Raw genomic sequence first — 10805 nt, 5'->3', positions numbered from 1 at the left:
TCAATCATTTGTGGTAACCTTAGATTTGACGTGATGTTTCTTAACCAGAGGCGTAGGCAAGGGTGGGCCCACTGGGGGAGCCAGGCCCACCAAATTAGATTTAGCAACAACATCAAAACTGCTCTTTACTTGTCAGTGTTTCAAACAGGCCATTAATCTTTTTACATAAACATGCAAACACCATCATATAGAATTCATAGCAAGCAGTGCACTGAGTTAGTCCGATTTGATGAAATATAACAGAACAGATTAACTCACGGGATGGGTGGCCAAAAAGAGCCAACTGAAAGCCACACCCCCAATAACCAACCAATATGACTGCATTGAGGCATGTCACTGTGCTTCTATGGCTAAATACACCATGCCAGTGCCTACTTTGTTTGTTCATTTGACACAGCTGCCAACTTTTGAAGAAAGCTTGGAGTGAGATTTGCTATGTGAGTTTCATTGCCCCCTGGCACAACCCTTAGACAGGGGGAAATGTTACTATTTTAAAGCTAATTTCCTGCAATTCTATGTATTTTGACATGGCTTAGGCCTATGACCAGGGTAGAAAATATATATTTTTTAAACACAGGTCAGGTATATTCAGAAGGCTTTGAACATTAAATGAACACTCAAAATTGGACGACTTGCAACTTTTCAATTTTTGGTGGGTGACATGTAAAGTATGCAAAAAAAAATGTCAACACTTTTTAGGTGGTTTGACACTTTATTCAGACAGTAATGAAATGAGATAGGGAGACAGGCCAATGCTAGAAACGGTGGGAAGGTTGGAAGCAGGGATGAATCCCTGTTCTCAGGTGGAAAGTAGTGTGCAACATGTGGCAGGGTGTTACCCCTACATCAATATTTTGGCCAGGACATTATAATGGTTGATGGCAGTGGGTCTCCTTGTCCATATACTGCTTTCAAGGTAAGGACAGAAACATTTTGTAATTTGGGTGAATTATCACTTTAAAATAGGTTTGGGGAAAAATCCTGCTTACTCTTCAGGAGGGTTGGCCACCCCTGATCTGTGTTTCCCAATTGCTGGGTGTTTGAAAATGTTCTTGTTATAACAATTAATTTCTCAAAATCACCAAACCTTCAAGAGAAATCTAATGAATATCAATATTCAGGTGGTTTATGCCTACTGGTTGAAATTCCTTGCCATCATCTTACTCTAGAAAATATGTGTTTATGAGTTGCCTAGAATGCCCACAATACTAAAATGTAAAAAATTATATTTGATTCCTGCAGATTTCACATCCAATGCTTATTTGTAGGACTTATTCAAAACTGCCCATGAATGGCTACAAAATTATACTGAACAAAAATATAAACGCAACATGTAGTGTTGGTCCTACGTTTCATGAGCTGAAATAAAAGATCGCAGAAATTTTCTATACGCAGAAAAAGCTCATTTCTCTCCAATTTTGTGCATAAATTTGTCTACCAGAGCTGTTGCCAGAGAATTGAATGTTAATTTAAATTATATTCAATTCAAGGGCTTTATTGGCATGGGAAACATATGCTAACATTGACAAAGCAAGTGAAGTAGATAATAAACAAAAGTGAAATAAACAATAAAAATGAACAGTTAACATTACACTTCCAGAAGTTTCAAAATAAAAGACATTTAAAATGTTGTAACGATGTGTAAATAGTTAAAGTACAAAAGGGAAAATAAATAAACATAAATATGGGTTTTATTTACAATGGTGTTTGTTCTTCACTGGTTGCCCTTTTCTTGTGGCAACAGGTCACAAATCTTGCTGCTGTGATGGCACACTGGTATTTCACCCAGTAGATATTGGAGTTGATCAAAATTTGGTTTGTTTTCAAATTATTTGTGGATCTGTGTAATCTGAGGGAAATATGTCTCTCTAATATGGTCATACATTTGTCAGGTTTGGAAGAGGCTCATTTTCCACCTCATTTTGTGGGCAGTGTGCACATAGCCTGTCTTCTCTTGAGAGCCAGGTCTGCCTACGGCGGCCTTTCTCAATAGCAAGGCTATGCTCACTGAGCCTGTACATAGTCAAAGCTTTCCTTAAGTTTGGGTCAGTCACAGTGGTCAGGTATTCTGCCACTGTGTACTCTCTGTTTAGGGCCAAATAGCATTCTAGTTTGCTCTGTTTTTCTGTTAATTCTTTCCAATGTGTCAAGTAATTATCTTTTTGTTTTCTCATGATTTGGTTGGATCTAATTTTGTTGCTGTCCTGGGGCTCTGTGGGATCTGTTTGTGTTTGTGAACAGAGCCCCAGGACCACCTTGCTTAGGGGACCCTTCTCCAGACCTCACAACCATAAAGGGCAATGGGTTCTATAACTGATTCAAGTATTTTTAGCCAGATCCTAATTGGTATGTCGAATTTTATGCTCCTTTTGATGGCATAGAAGGCCCTTCTTGCCTTGTCTCTCAGCCCGTTCACAGCTTTGTGGAAGTTACCTGTGGCGCTGATGCTTAGGCCGAGGTATGTATAGTTTTTTTGTGTGCTCGAGGGCAATGGTGTCTAGATGGAATTTGTCTTTGTGGTCCTGGCGACTGTATCTTTTTTGGAACACCATTATTTTTGTCTTACTGAGATTTACTGCCAGGGCCCAGGTCTGGCAGAATCTGTGCAGAAGATCTAGGTGCTGCTGTAGGTACTCCTTGGTTGGTGACAGAAGCACCAGATCATCAGCAAACAGTTGACATTTGACTTCAGATTCTAGTAGGTTGAGGCCGGGTGCTGCAGACTGTTCTAGTGCCCTTGCCAATTCGTTGATATACATGTTGAAGAGGATGGGGCTTAAGCTGCATCCCTCTCACCCCACGGCCCTGTGAAAAGAAATTAGTGTGTTTTTTGCCAATTTTAACCGCACACTTGTTTGTGTACATGGATTTTATAATGTCATATGTTTTTCCCCCAACACCACTTTATCAATTTGGATAGCAGACCCTCATGCCAAATTGAGTCAAAGGCTTTTTTGAAATCAACAAAGCATGTGAAGACTTTGCCTTTGTTTTGTTTTGTTTGTTTGTCAATTAGGGTGTGCAGGGTGAATATATGGTCTGTTGTACGGTAATTTTGTAAAAAGCCAATTCAACATTTGCTCAGTACATTGTTTTCACTGAGGAAATATACGGGTCTGCTGTTAATGATAATGCAGAAGATTTTCCCAAGGTTGCTGTTGACGCATATCCCACGGTAGTTATTGGGATCAAAATGTGTCTCCACTTTTGTGGATTGGGGTGATCAGTCCTTGGTTCCAATAATTGGGGAAGATGCCAGAGCTAAGGATGAGGTTAAAGAGTTTAATTATAGCCAATTGGAATTTGTTCTCTGTATATTTTATCATTTCATTGATGATACCATCAACACCACAGGCCTTTTTGGGTTGGAGGGTTTGTATTTTCTCCTGTAGTTCAATGTAATTGGAGAATCCAGTGGGTTCTGGTAGTCTTTAATAGTTGATTCTAACATTTTTATTTGATCATGTATATGTTTTTGCTGTTTGTCCTTTGTTATAGGGCCAAAAAGACTTACCCGTACATCTCCATTTTTGGATAGATAACTCTTTAGTGTTTTCCAATTTTCCCAGAAGTGGTTAGAGTCTATGGATTCTTCACTTACATTGAGCTTATTTTGGATGTGCTGTTCCTTCTTTTTCCTAAGTGTATTTCTGTATTGTTTTCGTGATTCACCATAGTGAAGGCGTAGACTAAGGTTTTCTGGGACTTGATGTTTTTGGTTGGATAGGTTTCTCAATTTCTTTCTTAGGTTTTTGAATTCTTCATCAAACCATTTGTCATTGTTGTAAATTTTCTTTGGTTTTCTGTTCGAAATGTTTTGATAGTGAAGCTAAGAGCTCAAATATACTGTTTAGATTTTCTACTGCCAAGTTTACACCTTCACAATTACAGTGGAACGTTTTGTCCAGGAAGTTGTCTAAAAGGGATTGAATTTGTTGTTGCCTAATAGTTTTTTGGTAGGTTTCCACACTACATTCCTTCCATCTATAGCATTTCTTAAAATTATTCAGATCCTTTGGCTTTAATGCCTCATTATTGAGTATTGATCTGTTAATGTAGACTGTGGGGGAGCAAATGCTGTCACCTCCAGGCAGATGTTTGTCCCCATGTGCCGAGGGTGTCAGGTTCTTATCCGATTCTGTCATTTAGGTCTCCACAGACTAGTACATGTCCCTAGGCCTGGAAATTATTGATTTCCCCCTCCAGGATGGAGAAGCTGTCTTCATTAAAGTATGGGGATTCTAGTGGGGGGATATAGGTAGCACACAGGAGGACATTTTCCTCTGTTAAGATCATTTCCTTTTGAATTTCTAGCCAAATGTAACATGTTCCTGTTTTGATTAATTTAAGAGTGAGTTAGGTCTGCTCTATACGAAATTAGCATATCCCGAGTCCCTTCCCTGTTTCACACCTGGTAGTTTGGTGGATGGGACTATCAGCTCTCTGTAACCTAGAGGGAAACCAGTGGGTCCGTCTCCTCTATACCATGTTTCTTGTAGGATGACAATGTCTGTATTTCTGATTTCTTTGGTGAAATCCAGCTTCCTGCTCTTTATGCCAAAGGCAGATGACCTCAGGCCTTGGATATTCCAGGAGGAGATAATGAAGGCTTTGTGTTCCATAAAGTGTCCAATGTTGTTGGTCGTGTGGTTTGGGGGCTGTTGATTGGTTGGGGTGGGGGTGTGGCTTGTGGTTCCACTGATCATACTAAAATAAATAGATAATATCTCCTTAAGACAAGTAGACATTAAATCTGCCACTACACCCAAACCATTTAAAAAATATATTTATTGTCCCCTCCCCTCTAGAATCAAACTTACACTTTTGGGTTCACAATCTGTTTAACAAAATGTACATAGCTACAAATCAGGTCACCCTACCAAACGTCCCTGCTAAAACAGACTGTAGGTCTGCTGCTGCCTTTTCGCTGTTAGAGCCTAAATGCCAATCTCTAAATCGACTTTAGTACATGCTGTCAAAAGGTTGCCTTATGCAATGGGGACGGGAGTAAAAAAACAACCTAACTTTTTTGACAATATTGTACATAAACAGAATTACTCTTTTCACAGTTATCAACTGAGTGGATAACTTTCTTGATCTCCATTCAACTCTAATCTTGAGGGGCGTTTCTTTAAAACATCCATCCAATCCCTTACATAACTAGACCAATAGTATGCTTCAATGTGCCGCAGTTCACAGTACTGTGGCAAGACAAGACAAGAGGTTACGCACATGATGTAAAATTGCAGGCGCAGATGCTCCGATCTCAAAACAATTTGGAGCATAGATGAGAAGTTAACTCGCCGACTATACAATGGACGAAATAGTTAAATAAAATCAGTACTTTTCAATGCGTGATATAAGAGGTGTGCGGTGAGAAGAGGGTGAAATGCGTGTCTCACTGCCAATGCGTAGTTGGCTGGTCTGCAGTTAGCGAACAAGACGGGAAATAATCCTGTGCCCTTATCACAGTTAACAACTAGTTTATAGCTTTAAAAATGCTAAATTCTCTAAGCGCAAAATATGTAGAACATGAGATGAGCTATACAATTTGCACATTTCCTCTCTGCCCCTGCGAAATTCTCTCAGCCTTTATTCAACATTCTATTCTGGCTTGTAGAGTTCGCGAGAAGAAACTTTCCTGATTCAAACGCTAGTTTCTGCCTGAGGTAGAATTCAATACAATTTAACGTCGGGCTTCCAGTCAACGCTCAGCCCTAATTATAAGTAGGCTACACTTAGTATAACATGGGTAGCCTTCACAAAACACATTTTATTAGGATATTTTAGTCCTCATTCGGACTCATCTTTCAAGAGTCCTTAACATTAAAATACATTGAGACATTTTCTTTGACGACAGCGTGGTCCTTGGGGAACCGATCTATACATGCCTGTAAAACAGAATGGTGGTTCGCGATTAAACTTTAGCATAATACAGCATATACTAATGTAGACAACCAGTACGTAACATACTCAATGAGTGACCTGTCTGGTGAGTATGCAGGCCATGGAAAAACTGCGACATTTTCACCTTCCAGGAATTGTGTGCAGAACCTTGCGACATGGGGCCGTGCATTAGCATGCTGAAACGTGAGGTGATTGCAGCGGAAGAATGGCATGACAATGGGCCTCCGGATCTCGTCACGGTATGTCTGTGAATTAACACTGTAATGATAAAATGTCATTGTGTTTGTTGTCCGTAGTTTATGCCTGCCCATACCATAATCCCACTTCTACCATGGGACACTATTCACAACATTGACATCGGCAAACCACTTGCTCACACAACGCCATACACGTGGTCTGCAGTTGTGAGTCCAGTTGGATGTACTGCCAAATTCTCTAAAACGGTGTTGGAAGCGATTTATGTACACAGGTGTACCTGTTTAATGATTTATGGCTAAAACATTACGTCATGCTGTTTAATCAGTTTCTTGATATGCCACACCTGTCAGGTGGATGGATTATCTTGGCAAATGAGAAATGCTCACTAACAAGGATGTACATTTTAGGGAAATACGTTTTGTGCATATGGAACATTTCTGGGATATTTATTAGCTCATGAAAAATGGGACCCAAACACTTTACATGTTGCATTTATATTTATGTTTAGTGTCAATACATTTAACACATCACACAGCCTACATATCAGTATATACCCACACACAAAACAATCTAGGTTAAATAGAGGAGCAGTATTGTGCAATGTGGTGTTGCTTTATCTGGGGTTTTTTAAACCACGTTTGCTGTCCACTTGAGCAATCTGAGATGGAACGGAGTTCCTTGCAATGATGGCTCTAAATAATACTGTACGTTTTCTTGAATTTGTCCTGGATTTGGGGACTGTGAAAAGACCCCTGGTGGCATGTCTGGTGGGGTATAAGTGTGTGAGTCAGAGTTGACTATGTAAACAATTGGGAATTTAACACTCCCAATTGAAAGAGAAGTGATGCAGTCAATGTCTCCTCTACCTTTTAGCCTAGAGACTGGCATGCATAGTATTGATATTAGCCCTCTGATAACACTGAAGAGTAAGATGTGCCTCTGTTCTGGGCTAGCAACAGTTTTTCTAGGTCCTTTGCAGCACCTGGCCATATAACTGGGCAATAATCAAGATAAGATTAGAGCCTGCAGGACTCTCTTTGTGGAGTGTGGTGTCGAAAAAGAAGAGCGTCTCTCACAGACAGACCTCTCCCAGTCTTTACAACCATTGAATCAATGTTTTCACCATGACAGTTTACAATCCAAGGTAACAAAGTAATTTAGTCTCAACAGAAACATTATTAATGATCAGACTCGGCTGAGGTATAGAACTTAGGGAATGATTTTTACCAAATACAATACTCTTAAAGATGTTCCAGACTAGTTTATTACTGGTCACCCATTCTAAAACTGACTGGAACTCTTTGTTTAGGGTTGTAGTGATTTCACTAACTGTGGATGCTGAGCGTAAAGGGTTGAATCATCAGCATACATAGACACACAGGCTTTGTTTAATGCCAGTGGCAGGTCATTAGTAAGAAATAGAAAAGAATAGAGGGCACACCACACTTTACATGTTTAACATTAGCGATGCATCCATTAAAGAGAACCCTCTGATCTATTAGATAGATGGCTCTGAATCTATGATATGGCAGAGGTTGAAATGTCATAAGTATTTTTCAACACGTTGTGGTCAATAATATCAAAAGGTTGAACTGAAATTTAACAGTACAGCTCCCACAATCTTTTATTGTGTGTATATATATATTTTTTTCCCCCCCCTTTTCCCCCACAATTTCGTGATATCCAATTACGATCTTGTCTCACTGCTGCTACTCCCACGGCTGGTTGTGACACAGAAAAGGCCCGTGTGACATAGAAAAGGCCCATGGAGTTGGTGGAATAATCCTTTAATTCATGGCCACTTACTCAGCTGGGCTAGAGCGCTTTAATTAGGTCAGGTGGCAATGACCGACAGATCTCATCCACATAAAAGGAGGAAAACGGCATCGCCTGATCTCGCTGCTTTCTCTTCCTTAACTCCGTCTGCTCGAAGTTCTGTGCGTCCATGAATCCACGTAAGTCCACCGACTCTGTTACCTTTCATCTGAACTATCTGTTGCGAGCGGGAGAGTGGGCCATCAGTTATTGTTTATAGTTATTACCGCGGAGCGCGGCTTGGAGCGCACGCTTCAAACATATTGTGTAATGTGAATTGTCAATGATCGCGGCCCTACGGATCCTCATAGGCCAATTATGCAATCGATATGGTTAATATGTAATTAAATTAATTCCATGTACACATGAAGACCAATTGAAAGGGTGAAATGAGAAACGTCATTGTTTGCTAACTGATCGACTTTGATATCAAACTAAAGGAGATTATAGCTTGAATGACCATTCACTGTTTGTATTTATTTCATGATTTATGATAAATAGTTAAGAGCCTAAATGACTCACAGGTGATTACTATTGACTTCTTAATGAACTGGATTGTTGAATTCCCTAATTATGTTAATAATGAATGATTGTTATGATTTGATCTTTGTGATTATGAATTTGATTGGATACGTGTTATTTTGTTTCCTTTGTTATGCAGCACAGACTACTCAGTAAATATACCACTTTATGGTTAAAGGAATTCCTGCCTCAGTCTCATCCATTCCTCTGTCACCTGACACGTGACCACCTGTTCACCTTCACTGTCAGTCATCCTACCTGTCCAGCTACCCACACAGATTCCACTAATCTTTCAATGGTCCTTCGAACCGGATGATGACTGAACCAAAGACAGGTGAAATGGAGGAGGAGAGGGAAGAATTGTCTCCACTGGAAGGAAGAGAGGAGGAGAGGGCAGCTGAGGGAAAGGTCTTGGAACAAAGGAAATATCCAGGAGCTAAGCCTAAAGCAACAAAGGCTTCATCCTCCACCAGCAGCACCAGAAGAACCAGGCAAGCACCTGGTTATCTTAAGGATTATGTGGTCGAGATTTCGACATCAAAGGGCAAGCCCACTAGAGCTCAAGGTGGTGATGGATCAACTGTACGTTTCAGCCATCAACCATCTCCTCTGAGCCAAGCACCGGAAACTGCGTTGGAGCAGGAAAGTGGTCTACAGGAAGAACCCATGGAGGTGACTCCCACAGCACAGGTCAACCAGCTTCCTGAGGCAGGCTCCGCTCACTCCTTAACTAAAGGGAAATCGTCGAGGCACTCTAGACGGAGTGGGAGTTCGACCAGTGGATACCCCTTTGGAAGTGGCCATGGCAGCCGCCATTCACTAGCCCTCAGCGATTCACAGACCGCTGTCCTACAAGAGAGGATGAAACTATTAGCTTTGGAGGAAATTGAGCGTCAGATTGAGGAGGAACGACAGGCTGATGAACGATGTCACCTATTGGATGTGCAGGCCCGTAGTGCTCTACAGGAACGGGAATTCATTGCCAAGGACCTGGCACAACAGCGACGGCACCGTCAAGCCAGAAGGGAATTGGAGGAGGCACGGATGGTCTCATTCTTCCTGGAGAGGAACGAACAGGGAGTTGACCTGACCACCCCTCCACATGGACCTGACCTGTCTGCCTTTCTTTCCCAATCTGCCCCTCTGGTACAGCATGGCACACAGTCCCCGGAGGCTCCGGGGTCAACAGCCAACACGGAGCACGGGGGACAGGCCGCTCCACCAACGCCCTCTATGCCAGTGACACAAGTTAGCATTCCTCCATGTGGACAAAGCATCACTCCTTCGCCTTTCCGCCAATTACCAACCACGGCAAATCGTTCCTCTCGTCCAGGGCCAGGCCAGTCGTCAAACATCAGGTGGAAGGGCTCTCACCCAATTCCGTCTGCCACCAATGGAGGGTCTGGGACAGTAGGGGACCGGCCCAATGAGGCCACAGTGGGCTCATCAGAAGTCCCGGGTTTATCCTTCACGCAACCAGAAGAGGGAGCCAATATTATGAAACTTCTAGTAGCCTCAGCCTATGGAATTCCCAGACCCAAACTGCCATACTTTGAGAGCGGAAAGGAGAGTGAATTTGTCCTTTTGGAAATGGCATTGGAGAGCCTACTGGGTATTCACAGTCATCTGTCAGAACGCTACAAATACCAAGTACTAATGGATCATTTGCGGTTTCCCAGTGCATACAGGCTGGCCCAATCTTTTATGCACTCCGCAACACCATACACTGCCGCTCTCCAGGCCCTGAAGGCGAGATATGGTGAGCCACGCCAGCTAGTCCAGAATGAACCTAACAACATCCTGAACACGTCTCCAATTAAAATGGGAGACCATGCTGCCTTCGAAGAGTTCTCCCTGGCTGTCCAATCCCTGACCTCAATGCTCCAATCTGTTGAAGGAGAAGATGGGAACGAGCTGAAATGTGGCTCCCACGTGGACAGGCTTCTTAGCAAGCTTCCAGTGTACCTCAGAGACAGTTTCATTGAACATTGTTTGAACAAGGGCATCCTGAAAGAGGGCTCGAGAAGCACCTATGCTCTCAGAGACCTGGCCGCATGGTTGGAGGTGAAGGCAAAGGCGAAGAGTATCGCTCACCAGGCCACAATCTCAGCCATAGCCACCGGGGGAAGGAAGGAGTTTGAACGCCAGGGGGGACAGAAAAGACCAAATCCCACTACCATGTACTTAAATAGTGAAGCCGGGGAGGAACCCGGGAAGAAGACCCCTCTCGAGCAAGAACATCAAATTCCAGCCTTACTGCCCATATTGCAATAGTAAGGGACACTTCCTTGGCTCATGCCCCAGGGTAAAAAAGCTCACTCAAACTCAATTGAAGGCCTGGATCACTTCAGGCGAGCGATGCT

Source organism: Salvelinus namaycush, chromosome 6 (genome assembly GCF_016432855.1).
Source record: "Salvelinus namaycush isolate Seneca chromosome 6, SaNama_1.0, whole genome shotgun sequence".
NCBI lineage: Eukaryota > Metazoa > Chordata > Actinopteri > Salmoniformes > Salmonidae > Salvelinus > Salvelinus namaycush.
This window is presented reverse-complemented; position numbering follows the sequence as displayed.